Source organism: Miniopterus natalensis, chromosome 4 (assembly GCF_054644295.1).
Source record: "Miniopterus natalensis isolate mMinNat1 chromosome 4, mMinNat1.hap1, whole genome shotgun sequence".
In the NCBI taxonomy this organism is placed as follows: Eukaryota; Metazoa; Chordata; class Mammalia; order Chiroptera; family Miniopteridae; genus Miniopterus; species Miniopterus natalensis.
The window spans coordinates 28,073,473-28,089,473 of NC_142084.1; positions in this window are offsets into that span (position 1 = coordinate 28,073,473).

The following is a 16,001-nucleotide window of genomic DNA, read 5'->3' on the forward strand; positions in this document are numbered from 1 at the left end:
AAAACCTCCTGATTCTGTTTTATCCATTCTCTGTCAAATAAAGTATACGATGCTGATTCTGGACCACAGATGATGACCTGCTGGGCAGGAGCTGCATTGACCTTGGTGAATCACAAATGTAGAGACAAGGACATCATCATCTTCAGTATAGTGAGAGTTGATAATTCTAGGGAGAAACAGGGAAAGCAAACCCTATGGAACTTAAAAGTATTTATGTTTGTTCGAGGGAAGAAGATGAGGGTAATGTAAGCCCATATTATTACATTCTTGAGAAAAATGCAAATGAAGAATGGATGACAATAAAATCACCAGTTTTCTTGTGCTTTTTGGCCAAGTTGGCACTGGATTGTTTCCATATTAAAGAAGAAAAGCTAAAGTGCAGAGAGTTAAAGATCCTGCTACTTATTGGCACAAGTGACAATAGCAAATCTATACATTTTCTTTACTAGGTGAATACATGATTGGGTAAAACTTAAATAGCTGTGCACAAAATATCCTGTAATATTAACAAAATAATGTAATTCTGAGTGCATTTGAGAGATGTGGAATTATGTTTTGTTAGTTACTGTAAGTATTTGCTGTAATTCACAGAATCAAAGTTGCATAAATAAATTTCACTCATTGCTGACTTTGGGAAAAAAAAGCAACCCCTCCAAATTAAAAATGTATAGTTTTTTAGGGTATTCTCTCCCTCACGCAACCCTGCTGAATGATTTGAGAGATGGTAACATTTAAGGAAAGTCTAGTTTTTGCCTTTGAGAAATGTCAGAAGTGTAGGCATTTTTTTAAAGAATGGTGTGAATCTGCTTTAGGTCAATAGAGTGCATTTGATTAGAGGGCAAAGAAATAAAAAAACAAAAACAGCCTTTAGAGAGCTTTCCTAGAGTGTTGACTACCCATACTAATCGTCAACACCTCACTGCACACCATTGCCTGGAAAGAAAAACATCCCTCTCTTTCATTTTTCTTCCTTTAAAAGGCCAAACATGCTGTCTTTGGATAGATTTCAATCCTGCTTTAATTCATTAAAAAGTGAAACAAAATCAGCATTTACATCCTTGACAGCTGGCAGGTTTTATGTGTTCTTACTACTCCTGCCAAGTAGCAAAGGTTTCATTCAACTCAGTCACGGATCCTTGGAGAGCTGCAAGTGTGGGGCCCATCAAAAAACGGTGGTAACAATGGCACGGGGACCTGCAGGCCTGGGAGTATTATGCCCATGCACCGGTGTGTAGGAAGTCATAACTTTTTAAAACTTCAAAAAGAAACTACAACAAAAGCTTCGAGATGGTTCAGATCATGGGGAGTATCTGTGCCACCTGAGGTAGAAATGTATCCAAATGTTGTTTACCTTTAATATACTTTCTAGATATCTAAAGGAAAAATTATATTTTTAAGAGAACATGCATAGTAAAAGGAACTTGGGAATTTAATTATCTTCCATTAAAAAATAGAACAGGGAAACTTGTATTGGGTAAATGAAAATAAAACAGGATTGGGAACATAGCAGAATTCTTGGTATTTAAGACACATTTGCTTTGATAAAAAAAAATTGCACTAATTTTCTGTGAGAATGGGGCTGTATTATCAGTAGAGTGTGGATAAGAGAATAAATTTGAGTTTCTTTACATTATTTACTTGTGAAAATAAAAACTGAATTAAAAAACATGCCCATAAGAAAAGACTAGTTGTAAATTAATTAATTATGGTAACGTTTAGATTTCTTTTTCTCTCACTGTAATTTTCTGATGGCTTGAACAGCATCTTGGTTAATTACAATTATCAGTAGCTTTGCTGTGAGAGAGAGATAATACAGGAACACAGTAACTGTTACTTGCATTTCTTAATCAACATTAATTTACACAGACACCACGTGATACTAAAAGAGGCCACGTAGCCTAGTGTTTAAGGATCTACTTTTGAAGTCTGATTTCCAAAATTTCTATCCTGATATTACCTTAGCAGATGTGTGACTTTAGGCCAATTACTTAATCTCTCTAAGCTTCAATATCTTTATTTATAAATGGGAATAAAATAACAGTATCTACTTCACAGTGTGAAGATCAAATAAGGTAATGGTATATAGTGTTTAACCAAGTTACATACATTATAAGCACATTATAAGCATTAAAATGTTAATAATAATTTTTTACCATAATCTAAGGTATATATTTAATTTACTAGTTTCCAGAAGTACCAGCTAAAATAATATATTCAAGTGCTACATTTTAAAGTAGGAGTTTGTCACCCTTGGCCATCAAGGTTAAATGATTTCTAAACTAGAGCTGGATGCCACTGCTTAGCTTTGTTCTTAGTGTATTAGAGTAGAATTAGAATTTTAATTTAGATCCCTAATTGTGGTTTATACTTAAGACTTTTTAACTAAAGGAACTGGGGTAGAAATAACCCTAGAATCAAAGAGCATATGCTCTGCTTATCTTTTAATTTTTGCATTTATATTTTAACACCTAATTTTTAAAAATCAGTGTGTGTGTGTGTGTGTGCGCGCGCGCGCGTATACTCAGCCTATAAGGACAATATCACCACCATTACCAAGGGCATCTGGAAGAGATCCATAGCCACTTTCATAACTGAATTTCAATCCAGCCCAGGAGTATTGCCAAATTATTATGGCTAGCTTTATTAAATTAAACAACAGCTTTAGGCATAAGAAACTATTTACCAATCTTCACTATATTATAAAAAATAGTGTTTTGTCAATCATAGACTGTTTCTATTACTTGACTGGGTCAGTTTCATGTTGTTTCAGTTAGCTATTTTTACATGCCTGTTATTTTCTTATCTTCAGTAGGAGGAATGGCTCAGAGAGGCAACTACAGCCCAGAAAGAGGACTATTTTTGGCTCTAAAACAAAAACACCAGAGGCACTGACTTTTCCAAAATGTAATCATTATGGCATGTGTTCAGCCTCCGGTTGTTTCATTTATTAAGCCAACAAATTCTTAAAACAACAACTTGCTTTTAGAAAAACATCTTGTTGCTTTTTGCCTTGCAAGATACTTTTTTTTTTGCAGATGGTTAAAACAAATTGAATCTGTGGGCTGGTGTCTGCCACTAAAATTAATTTGCAGAAAAACAATGAAGTGACTTCTGGTTGTTAATAATTTTGTGTTCTTATCTCAGTGTGAGAAGATGAGGGACCTATTTTGTTTCCAACCCCTCTATAATGAGAAGTTTAATGGGTAATGAGCTTTGTAATATATATTTTAGATAGCAGGCAAGACCAAGAAACCTTTATCTAGAGATCTGTGAGGCTGCACTTCGTAAGTACTGAAGTTTCTGGACTGACATCAATTTACAAACTTCGACGCACGTGGAAGATATTGGGAAGACAGAGCCACAGAAGATGCCATCGCAACTCTCTTTTGTGAATTGATAAATGTCCCTAATAAATTTAGCTACAATTTTTAAGTCCACTGTTTTATTGGTATGCATTCTTTAAACAAAAGGGACTTGCCATGATAAAAACTTTGGTTCAAAGAAAGATATTTCCACCATCTCAAAGGCAAAATATTTAGTGGTGAAATCTTATTTTATGAAGATATCTTATTACTATATCTTTGTAACAGCACCATTTTTAATAAGTTGTTAAGGTACAATTTTGCAAAATTTAAAACACAACTCTCATACAACTATAAAGTAAACACCTGTCAACAATTTTATTCAACTTATTAGCAAGGGAACCAGTTTGATGATAAGACTGGTTCCAAGAGCCTTTGTGAAGCTGAGTATCTAAAACAACTGAATACAGGACGGTCTGAACAAGATGGCAAGGTCAGACACAGTGCCCACTAATCTCCTAGAGGTCACTCACCCCCAAAAAACTTCCCTAATCTTTGGGGTTATCTTTTATTTTGGATACAATTAGAATTAGTGTGAAAGAATGGGAAGTTCTCTGCTCCATGTAGTCTTAGAAAGAGCTATTCTGATACAGATCAAAGGAAAAAAGGGCCACCACGTTGGAATGGCACTTTAGTTTACAGATAGCTAAGAGATTAAAGGCCCTTTACCTTGTAAAAGATTATTGATTAATTAATTTATTAATTAAATGTCTTTCTTTCCTTGACATTAGAGTGGTAAGTGGACAGACCATTCTTAGAAATAGGACATACTCTTCAACTCCAAATCCCTTAGAAGGTAAAGCTGAAAACAGGAGAAAGACTGGGAAGAAAGAAATAGACCTGTAAAAATGTCTTTGCTAGTATTAGTTTATGGATCAAAATATAAATCTAAGTCCTCCAAAGCCCAGAAGGGCTTTCATGTAACATTAAGAGAAGTAATTCCAGGGACCAAAAATCAAATCACTTAAACAAGCTCAGCTTGAATTATGTGGTAGTAGTTCTTTGTTGTATCTTTGACCAGAATAAGTTAATAATTAATTTCAGAGTAATGTTGTTATTAAATACAAATAACACTAATAGTGAGCACCAGATTTGTGTGGGTATGCATTGGTTTTAACTATTTCTGTATTTCATCTTAGATTCATAAAACTGTCATGTCTAGGTGTCTGATATTTTTAAGAAAGAAGTTCTTATAAAAAATTGGATTCATTTTTCCACAAATTGCATAAAAAGTTGATGATTTTGTAGCTCTTTGAGTTAGCTATTAATAATGCTTTTGAAAATCAGTTATGTCTCAAGAGTTCTATTCTTGGTAAAATAACCCAATAAAAGCTGAATGTGCATAAAGAAAATATAACACTGAAATTTTTAAATTCTGAAATGTTTTTCTAACAGAAATGCTAGCAAACTCATTTTCATTAACACTGTGTGTGATGTATGTTTAATCCCCAAGGTAATATGTTCCTGTCCTATTGGATGATCTGGTTTGGAAAATTGCAAATCTGCTATAAGTTCAGAATTATGTGATATAACCCTATATTGATTTTCTAGGGCTGTCATAACGAAGAACCACAGACTGGGTGAATTCAACAACAATGATTTATTATCTCACAATTTTGGAAGCTACAAGTCTGAGATCATGATGCCAGCAGGTCTAGTTTCTTCTGAGGCCTCTCTGTTTGGCTTATAGATGGTTGTCTTCTTCTTTTGTCTTCAGAGGGTCTTCCTTCTATACATGTATGTATCCTAATTTCCTCTTCTTACAAGGACACCAGTTATATCAGATTAGGGTCTACCTTAATGACCTCACTTCAAATTAGCTACCTTTTAAAAGATATGTGAGATGATAGAAAATATTGGTCTCTGCCCCTGTTCTTGGCACAGGGCTCCTGAAACCCTTGTAATGTCCTGGGTGGTAGGAGTGTGTTTTGCTCTAATGAGGTGACTGGATGGGATCCTGGATGAGGGCTGGTGACTGGAAAGATCAAGCCATGATTAGAAGCTTGGAATTTTCAACCCAGTCCCCCATTCTACTGACAAAGTTGAAGAGCTGGAAATGGAGTTAATGATCAATCATGGCTATGTGATGAAGAATACATAAAAACCTCAACAGTACCAGGTTTGGAGAGCTTCCAGGGAGATGAACACATTCATATACTGGGAGGGTGACACATCCCAATGCCACGGGGACAGGTGCTCCTGCCCTTTGGACCCTCCCAGACCTCACCCTATGTATATCTTCATCTGGCTGCTCATCTGTATCCCTTGTCATATCTTTTAATAAACTGGAAATGGAAGTAAGTATTTCTCTGAGATCTGTGATTCACTATAGAACATTAACTGAACCCAAGGAGGGGAGTCACAAGAACCTCTCATTTGCAGCCACATCAGATAGAAGTTGTGGGTAAACCTAATACTTGTGATTGACATCTGAAGTGGGGGACAATCTCATGAAATTGAGCCCTTAACCTGTGGGATTTGATGCTATCTCCAGGTATAAAATGTCAGAATTAAGTTAAATTGTAGGGTACCTAGCTGGTGTCAGAGAATTGCTTGGTGGTGGAAAACTCTCGCACTTGGTGTCAGAGTGTTATGAGTATAATAGTAGCATAAGAATAAAGGAGAAACAAGACAAGAGGGAGAACTCAGGAGAAAAACACTGGTTTGGTTTTTTTCCTACTCAAGAGACTATCTACAAATATAGTCACATTCTGAGCAACTGGAATTTAGGGCTTCAACATATGAATTTGGGAGGGTACACAATTCAGCCCATAACAGACCTCAAATGTGCCCAACAGCACATTTCAATCTTAAACAGTTCTAATTGAATCAGATTTGGCAAGGAATAACCCAATTCATATTTCCAGACATCTAAAAATGTTTAAATACGTATCACATGTGTTCTGCATCACCTTCTGTCCCTGGTATATGGCAGTTTTAATTATCACTCCTTTGATTTCCAATATTGCTCCATCTAGTTCCACTATTAGCTCTAATAAAGAAGTTAAAAATCACCCTTGCTAATGACTCTCTGTTAAGAATTTAATCACTGAACTTGTACTAAGATTATTTTGAATATTTTTAATCCAAATATACTGAAACATAAAAATCAGTGAATGTTGACAAAATGCCAATTTTTATATGTTTTTTTTCTGACTTTTGTGGTGAGAGACAATAGGGGATAATGAATTTCCAGGGGAAAAATAGAACTCTCACTCTGATAAATACAGGGTACAGAAATCTACCCTTTAAGAAGGTATATAAAACCATAAGTGGTCTAACTGTACTGAAGAGACTCAACTTGGTGGAGTATAACAAACATGAGATTATTTTATGTTTTAACCATTACCACCTTCAAAGTTTTGGAATAAAATCTCTATTCTCTGATGGATAACATTTTGGACAAATTTGATAACTTCTTAGGTAATTTCAATAATCAAAAATTTTGCCTATTCCAATTTATAATGTCAGTATTTTTTGATAAACTGATTTTCTTTCCCCCTGTAGCCAGCAACAAAGAAACCCTAAGTATCCCATAATCTAAAGTGAGTCTCAGACACACTGAGGACTCTCTTCCCCCACCCTCCCTTCTGCTGGCTGGGTCTGAGATGAGGAGGAAGCCTGGTTGGCTCTTTACTCCCTTCCCTGATCCTCACCTTCAAGCACAGGCATATTTGTGCAGAGCACAACTAGTTACCTGCTATTTGGCTCCTTCTGCCTCCTGCTAAATTTCTGTTTCCTCTTGTCTACGGTCAGGGAAGAAGGAGTTCAAAAAAAGGGCATGTCATTCATGTCTTTTCATGCCAAAATGTTGGATCTCTCCTAGGGAGAATGTGTGAGTTCAGAGAACACAGCAAGAAACCCCCCTTAGACACACACACACACACACACACACACACACACACACACACACACACAATATATACAGTCAAGGAAGATCAAGCCTCAGCTAAATCCCTTTCAACTCCTCTCAGCACCTGCCCCTGCTGGTAGATCCATTTGTTCTCTCTTCTTTCTTTGACCCTAGCCAGCATCCTTCTTACTGGGGTTCAGGTAAGGTGGTTAAAGTCCATCTGCCTTCTATAGTATTTGCCCAATGTATGGAAAACTCATGCTTTTTTGCCACGAAAATGGTGGGAGTGGACAGCATTCTACTTCTGCCCCCTTTCTCCTTCCTGAGGTCAGTCTACTCTTATTATTCGTCTTCTAGAGAGGTGTAGGGAAGATGATGAGATTCTTCTGGAGTACCCCCTCGGTTTGGTGGTGTGACCTCCCCCACAGGCTGACACAATCTCCCAAGGCTTCTTACAGATGATAGTCATATAAATGAAGAAAGGGGGGAAAGGAGGTTGATATGCTTGACTGGTAGTCCTAGAAAAGGGATATTAAGTAGTGGCTTTCTTTCTATTATAGAATACTTAGAAAATTTTGTGTCCGGTTTGTGGGTCTAGTTTCCAATTCAGGGCACTTAACATCCTGTGATTGTAGTAAAAGATTCATCTACCTGGAAAGCAACTGCAGTGGAGATGGCCAACCTGCAAGACATTTGATTCTGACCAACTGCTTTGGGATTTCCTTGGAAATCTAACTTTTTAAACAATGGAAAACAAAGCTGAAGAGTGATCCCTCAAAGTATAGTTTCTCAATTAGGAGTTCTAAATATAAGCTTATTTGTAAGGCAGATCTACAGAGATCTACACTGATTTTCATGACACATAGAACTCTGGGCTTATATCCCTGCTTCTTAAATGTGATTTGTGTAATATTAGAAGTCTCTCTATCTATGAAGTTTTGATTTCTCTATACTCAGAATGATAAGAATTCTTGTCTATATGATATTATTTCTAGAATAAAAAAAGACCAAATGGATATATAGCTACAAAATGCTAAGAAATGTGAAAGAGTATTGGTGGTGTTTTTTTTGCTCCCTACCTATTTCAAAACTCATATGTGTATAAAATGGACTCTGCAGAGAAGATAGCTTTGGAAGAAATACAAAGACACCCAACTGCAGTCTTTTTTCTCATAGAGGAGCTGGAAACAGGAATCATGATGACCAATCACATAGACCCTGAACAGGAGAGGAGCTGACTCCTTCGATGGCCCTCACACTGCCTGATGTAAGCATGGGGAGCAGCCACTTCCCTCTGAGCTGGTGCTGAGATTTGATCAGGGAGGTTTTCTGCAGGAGGTAGTACTCAGAATTAGAAACTTGTAATTGCCTTCTCACTCCCAATAGTGTCATCCTGGTCAAGTTACCACAAGTAAGTGAGCATAATGGTATTACTACATTGGGTGGATAAAAAACTTGTAATATGCTGGTGCACAGTATTGTCTGAACTATTACACATTACTAGCTCTTGTACCAACATTATCTGAAGTGCTTTACATGCATGATATCATTTATGTAGTTCTAAGTGTTTTATATACATTATGTGTATTGCATGCCTACATGTACTATATACTTTTTAAGCTAAGTAATAGTTGTAAGGAGGGCTTGAAAAAGCAACATTTGTCTAGTTCTCTGTAAAACTTCTGTACTTTCAATCATGCAGATGGAAAGCCTGGCAACCTCAGGACAGTAAGCAGAGGGGTGGAAGGGCTGCAGACCACAGAACCAGGGTTTTCCTTCTGGCCACATAATTACTGGCATCTGCAGGCACAGTCTTTTGTGTGGGTTTCCTTGGACATACGCTGCATTACTAGTTAACTGATTCCTTTTCAATATTATTCTGCTGGACATGAAGATTGCTCATTTCACTCCCAGTATCTAGTTTCAAGATCAAGGAACCACAATCTCATGGCCAGGATGGAAGATATACTAGCTGTCTCTGAACAGATTATATAAGAATGCCTCTTGATAAACTTCTTTTTAATCTTATATTTATTATATAGTAGACCCTAAAAAGATACTAGACATAACTAAGACCTATGTTTTTCAGGGCACTCTGCAGAACCTAAATATATGTTATGAGAAAAAAAAAAAAGTCCCATGGTCAAAATTATTTGGAAAATATTGGTATATATAAATTAAACAAAATTCTTTAGTAAAACCCTCTTAAAAATCTGTAATATGCCTTCTACATCTACAGGGATGAAACAACACTGAGTTCCCTTCTCACTCACACTTAGTGTGATGTTGGTCAAGTTGCTTCAGTGAATTAGCAAACTGATACTCCTACCTTGGGTAGATGAGAAAACTTGCAATATGTTGGTGCACAATATTATCTTCATGATATGTCCATATTACAGAAAATATAATGTGTGTCTACTTGCCCAAGAACGCTTTTTCACAGAGATTTTCTTGGAAATACTCCATGGAACATACTTTGGGAAATAATTACCTAAGTCTATCATCCTCATTTCTTCAGATGAGGAGACTGAGGTCCAGAAAGATGACCCTGAAAGCACCTGGAGTCCTAATATGAATTTGCATGAAATTTCCCCTTATACTTCCCCTTCCCTCACCACATCAAAATAAACCTCCAGGTGTCCTACATTGCGAGTAGGAGGGCCAGTCCATGCATTGTCTTTTTAAAGTTAACCACAATCTCTCATGGCCCCAATTTTTCGTTATCTCTTCACAGTGGTTAGAAAATCACATTGCAGTGTTTTTGCCTGATGTTTTATTTCTAAACTTAATATAGATGCTATCTACTCTGTAGATAGAAGCCTTTTATTTATTTCTAAATTCACCCATCTGGCACCCGGCCTCAAAATTAATTTGTAAAAGCCTTCTATGAATCTAAGAAATAGAATACCTTCTGAATGTCATTTGGTTTAGTTTAGCTAAATCATAGATTGATGGTTGGGGGTGGGAGGTAGGGTAGAGCATATCTAATAATCAGACTCAACCAGTCCTGCTTAAAGGGATTATTTGGTCTGAATTAGCAGTGTCTGTTACAAAGAGTTCACAGGCTCCTATCACTTGTGAAGCCCAACACCCAGTTTGCTTCTTTATCTAAGTATAACTCCTCATCGCTACTGTTTCCCTTTGTGTGTGTACGTGTTTCTCACATCCTTGACTTTCAGGGAGTAAGACTAACAGAGAGACCAGGAAACAAATATTACACACAATTTATTTCTCCTCTATCTAACATCCTCAAAATATTATCCAAATTATTCTGATACTGAAATGATATCATGATTCTTCGTCTATGGAGAGTTCTCCAGAAAGAACAAAAAATCCTTAAACTCCAGAGACTTCCTGGAAGTTTGTGCCTTAAGCCAATGCACGTGTTTAAGTACCATATTCTCTTGCAGGAACTCTTTCTGGTTACTTTTTCATATTATTTCATTCATCACAATTATCTTGAGAAATGGACAATCTGTATCTGTGACTTTGACAGTATTTCTAAGTTGTGTTAAATCTGATACTTAGCTTTACATCTCCAGGAATAGGCTTCAACATTGCCCTCTGATTACCAACAAACCTGTTCTTGTTTTAATATTTGCTTTTTTTTTTTTTTAAGCTTATTGATTGATTGATTTTGAGAGAGAGAGAGAGAGAGAGAGACATTGATTTGTTGTTCCACTGGGCTTACCGGGAAGACACTCTAACCAACGGAGCTACTCGCCAGGGCTAAATCTGTTGATTTAACAGTTCTATCATTCTTTTCTCACTCAGCTTTTCATTTAATTTTTTTCAATACAGTTGACATTCAATATTATACTCATTTCAGGTTTAACATTTAAAAATTTTTAATTACTATTTTCACTTCCTCCTTTTTCATTATCTTAAGATCTTAATTCTGCCTTCCTAGAATTCCTTTCCTGGACCTCTAGGTTTGGTAGCCATTTGGAGACTGTCAGCCCACATGATCTGAATTTAAGGACTAGAGCCTGCTTGTATAGTTCTGATTGTTCAGAACAGGTAAGCTCCTTTTCTTAAGTGCATGATTCACATACAACATTTTAGTTTTTATACTAAATTGTTTTAAATGTGATATAAATTAATTTTGTTAAGCTATTAAGTCATAAAATTTGTAGAAGAGATAAATTGGACAAGTGTACACATTATATATAGATACATGGCAAATTTTTATAATATAATTTCTTGATATAGATCAGTGATTCCCAGGTTGGGGTGAATTTACCCCAAGGTGATATTTGACAATTTCTACAGATATTTTGGGTTTTCTGATTGGGGAGATACTATTGGCATCTAGTAGAGAGAGGACAGTGATGCTGCTAAATATCCTACAGTGCCTACAGTGCCCTACCACAAAGAATTACCTATCCCCAAAAGTCAATAGTGTCTCTGTTGAGAAATTGTGATTTAGGTAATGAAAGTGCATTGTGAGTTACCTAAATACAGTGGAACGTTTGTTAACATATTACCTTTCTAAATTATACTCAACAGATGAATGGGAAGCCATGGAAGACTAGCATAGCTTGCAAAAGACTTGAATCTTAACTATCAACTAAAGTTTATCTCAAATGTCTAAAATTATATTCTAGAATAGCAAAGGTTAATGGGAATAAAGTAATCTTTCTCTCACTTTTTATTTATATTTTCTTATGCAATCTTTGTTCTTTGACATTTCCTACTTCCTTCAGAATGAGATGGTTTGGCCTTTTGTCTATGACTCATTTGTTCTTAGACATCATTTTTTATTTAAAAGCAGTTTCAACCCTTCCAACCTCAAGCCAATTGTATTGGCAGGTCTTTCCAATGCCTTTAGATAATCCTTGGTACAGACAGCATATTTTCTTTTATGCTGTCTTAAATCCCGGGTTGTAAAGTCCCTATAAATGAATGTTTTCCTTGTGGTGGGAAAATGTCTTATTTAAAAATTGTTTAATAGCCTGCCACTGTCAAAGTATAACATTTAGACACTCAGCCAAGATATTTGTGTTGATGCTAATTCCCTTCTGCTTTTTATAGCTCATGCAGAACTCTCATACAGTTAATATTTTAGTTGTACACTATGGTTCTTCAAGTGAAGCAATTCTTGGAAACAACATGATATCATGAGTCTGTTAAAGCTATTAAGTCATGGCAGCTAGAGTGGAAATGAATACAACAAAAACAATTTATATAGGAATATGTTTCTCAGTGGATCAGTTTCAATATTGCTCCCTGTGGCTGAGTCAAGTTTATCCTAAAGGCCAATGTTTCAGCCATCATCCTCATGAGCATAAATAACACAGTGATGACAGAAGTTGTATTTCCTTCAGTTTTAGGTTTAATATAAGTGCATATCTGAAACTTACTTAACAATAAATAATGCTATAAGAGAAGTTGGGAGGGCTAATATTATGTACCATTATCTCCCAGGAGGTCATTCTCATTTCTTGCTTTTTTCTTCTGGTGATTTCGAATCTTGAGGAAGCTCCTGTCATTCTGGAACACAAGTTTTAGCATAAAATCTAAAGCCTGGTTCTATAATGACTGATGTAACCATGCTGTTCTGCTCTCCAGATGGCTGTGCAGTGCCCTCATGTCCTGTCTGGAGTGCTCAAAGGCTTCGTGAACCACTGAAGCTATTAATGTCTCATGAAGCCAACTGCCCTTTCTACTCCCTGTTCGAATAGTTGCCCAGCTGTCTACTAGATCCTCACCTTTCTTTCCAATGTGCGAACTCCTCAGTTTGTGAGGCATACACAACCTCTTGCACATAGAAGACAGAGGCCCAGAACACTCAGATACTTTTTAAAACCTGGGTGGAATTCAATTTACTCTGTTATAAAAATGCAATTTTACAGCATATATCTGCGTTGATCATAGTGTGGTTTGGAGTGTCAGCAGGGTAAAAAGGGGTTGAGGAGTGATGATAACAAGGAACTTATAACTTTTCAACAAGAGCTTACTGAGGCAGCATGCCGGGCAGAAGGGCGAAGCGTGTTTATTTTGTGATATTTTTTCTTACATGAAGGAAAGAGAAAACTATGATTAAAAGCACTGGCCAGCAGAAGCAGAAGGGAAAGAATGGAGTCAGTTGATCAGAAACTAACTTTAGATGGTCACAAAAAGAATAAGTAGAAAAGCATTAACCTTACTCAAATAGTGCATTTTGAAGTCACCTAATACTTGCCCAATAAAATAACATGCTAACAAGGTGCCCTTGCACATGATTTTTATTATTAGCAGTAATAAGTCATAAAAACTTCTTTATCTGGTTTCATTATTTTCATGACTCATAGAAAAAGTCAGCCAACTGTAATAATCATTAAAAAAGGACATTATCTGTCTTAAATTTTTAATTTTCACTGTAAGCATAAAATACATTGTCATTTATCAACCTTTTAATGTAGAAGAATTTTCCGTGTCCTGAGTAGCTATGTCCTCTATGTGTTCTTCTTGAATCATGAGGATGATGATGATGATCATCTTCTAAGCTATATTCTGGTTACCACAGCTCCCCAAACTGGAGGAAATTGTCAAATCCTGTCCTTCAGCAAAACTCTAAAATATACCCAGATATCAACCACTTCTCAAACCTTCATCTCCAACTCTTTAATCCAAAAAGGATGAGCCTCCTAACTAGCTAGTTTACCTTCAAATTCCCTAACAGAGACTTTGCTAGCATAACCATTTCATCAACTTTTGTTCTGTTTATTTGTTTGTTTGCTTTTGAATAAAAATTACTACTGGCAGAATATGAGAAGGTAGAGGAAGATGTTTACATTATATTCATGTTCAATTTTTAAACTTTCATTTAAACTAATTAAATCGTGTTTGGAAACCTACTGATTTTTCACTATACTTTATTCACAGTTAGCTAGTTTTATACGACAGCTTACTCATCTATATTCATCACCTCCTTACATATTAGTAACATTTGAAAATTAACAGGTCTAGATGGAACACTTATCTGTGTGTGTGTTTAATAGGGATCATGTAGGAAAGATACAATCTTTATATTCACAAATATAAAAGACACAAAAAGAAAAAATACATAAGTTTATAACAAGTAAAAATATCTAAATGTATGCCAATTAAAATCAAAGTTGCTGCTAAATAAACATGAAAGGCTGGTTTCTAAAGACTCTGAAAGAGAATCCAGCATGGAAGAAGAAGGGCTCTGGCTTATGACAACAACTGGGTACCATCAGAGCTGAGCAAGGTTTCAGGCTAAAATTGAGCTATTGGTGGAATTCCTTCTGACTAATCCCCCTGGCAATACATGGATATTGGAATAAAAGGAATCATATAAGTTAACATCATTTCTACATCAATTCTATATCATAGAATGGAAGTCTTCTTGTAGCTGTCCTTGGATGGGAACATGAGACAGACAGGCTCCTGAAAGAATGGTGTCTGTCCTTTGACAAGGGATTCATATCCAAACAATATAAAGAATGTATACAACTCAACACCAAACAAAAAACAGTCCAATTAAAAAATTGGCAGGCGACCTGAACAGACATTTCTCTCAAGAAGACATACAAATAGCCAACAGATACATGAAAAGATGCTCAACATTGCTATTAGGAAAACGCAGATCAAAACTGCAATGAGATCCCACCTCACACCTGTTAGAATGGCCATTATCAGTAAGACAAGCAATAACAAGTGCTGGAGAGGCTGGAGAGAAAACAGGAACCCTCATTCACTGCTGGTGAGAATGCAAACTCGCACAGCCGCTGTGGAAAACAGTATGGAGGCTCCTCAAAAAATTAAGAACAGAGCTACCACATGACCCAGCAACCTTTCTTCTGGGTTATCTACCCCAAATTTTTGAAAACATTTATTCACAAAGATACATGAACCCTTTGTTTGCTGCAGCATTCTTCACAGTGGCCAAGACACGGAAATAACTGATGTCCTTCGGTAGATGATTTGGGTAAAGGAGATGTGGTACGTATATCCAATGGAACACTACTCAGTCACAAGAAAGGATGAAATGCTGCTATTTGAGACAACATGGATGGATCTTGAGAAAATCATGCTAAGCAAACTAAGTCAAACAGGAAAAAGTCAAGAACCATATGACTTCACTCATATGTGGGATATAAAACTGAAAGCAACAAATGAACAAACAAAACACACAGACAATCGGGTAGTCACCAGAGGGGAAGGGGGTAGAAGGAGGGTGAAGAGAGTGAAGAGGGTCTAACGTATGGTAATGAAAGGAGAACAGACTTTGGGTCATGGGCACGCAATGCACTAAACAGATGATGTATCATAGAATTGTACACTTGAAACCTATATAATTTTATCAACCAATGTCATCCCACTAAATTTAATTAAAATAAATGGGTAAAAAAAATGGTGTCTGTCATTTGATACTAATGGAACAAGCTGAGTGTCTCTAAAGATTATGAGGATGCTGCCTGCCACTGAGTCTCAATGAAGACAATCAAGCTCACTAAGAGGTAGAACTGACTGTGACACTTGGTTAGTGGATGTTGTTTTAAGAACCAGGATAGACAGATTTGTAATTAGAAACAGTACCACAAGTTCTGGGGGGCACAGCCAACTACAGAAAACCTGCTCACCTTAGGAACAAAACTGTTTTCAATTAATCAATCTCTTCTTATATGAAAGATTTAAATTTTTTTTCCTTTTTTTAGAGAGAGGAAGTTGGGGGGAGAGGGAGAGAGAGATGAGAGAGAAACATTGATTCTGCTTCTCCCACGTGCCCCAACCTGGGATCAAACCTGCCACCTAAGTATGTGCCCTGACTGGGAATC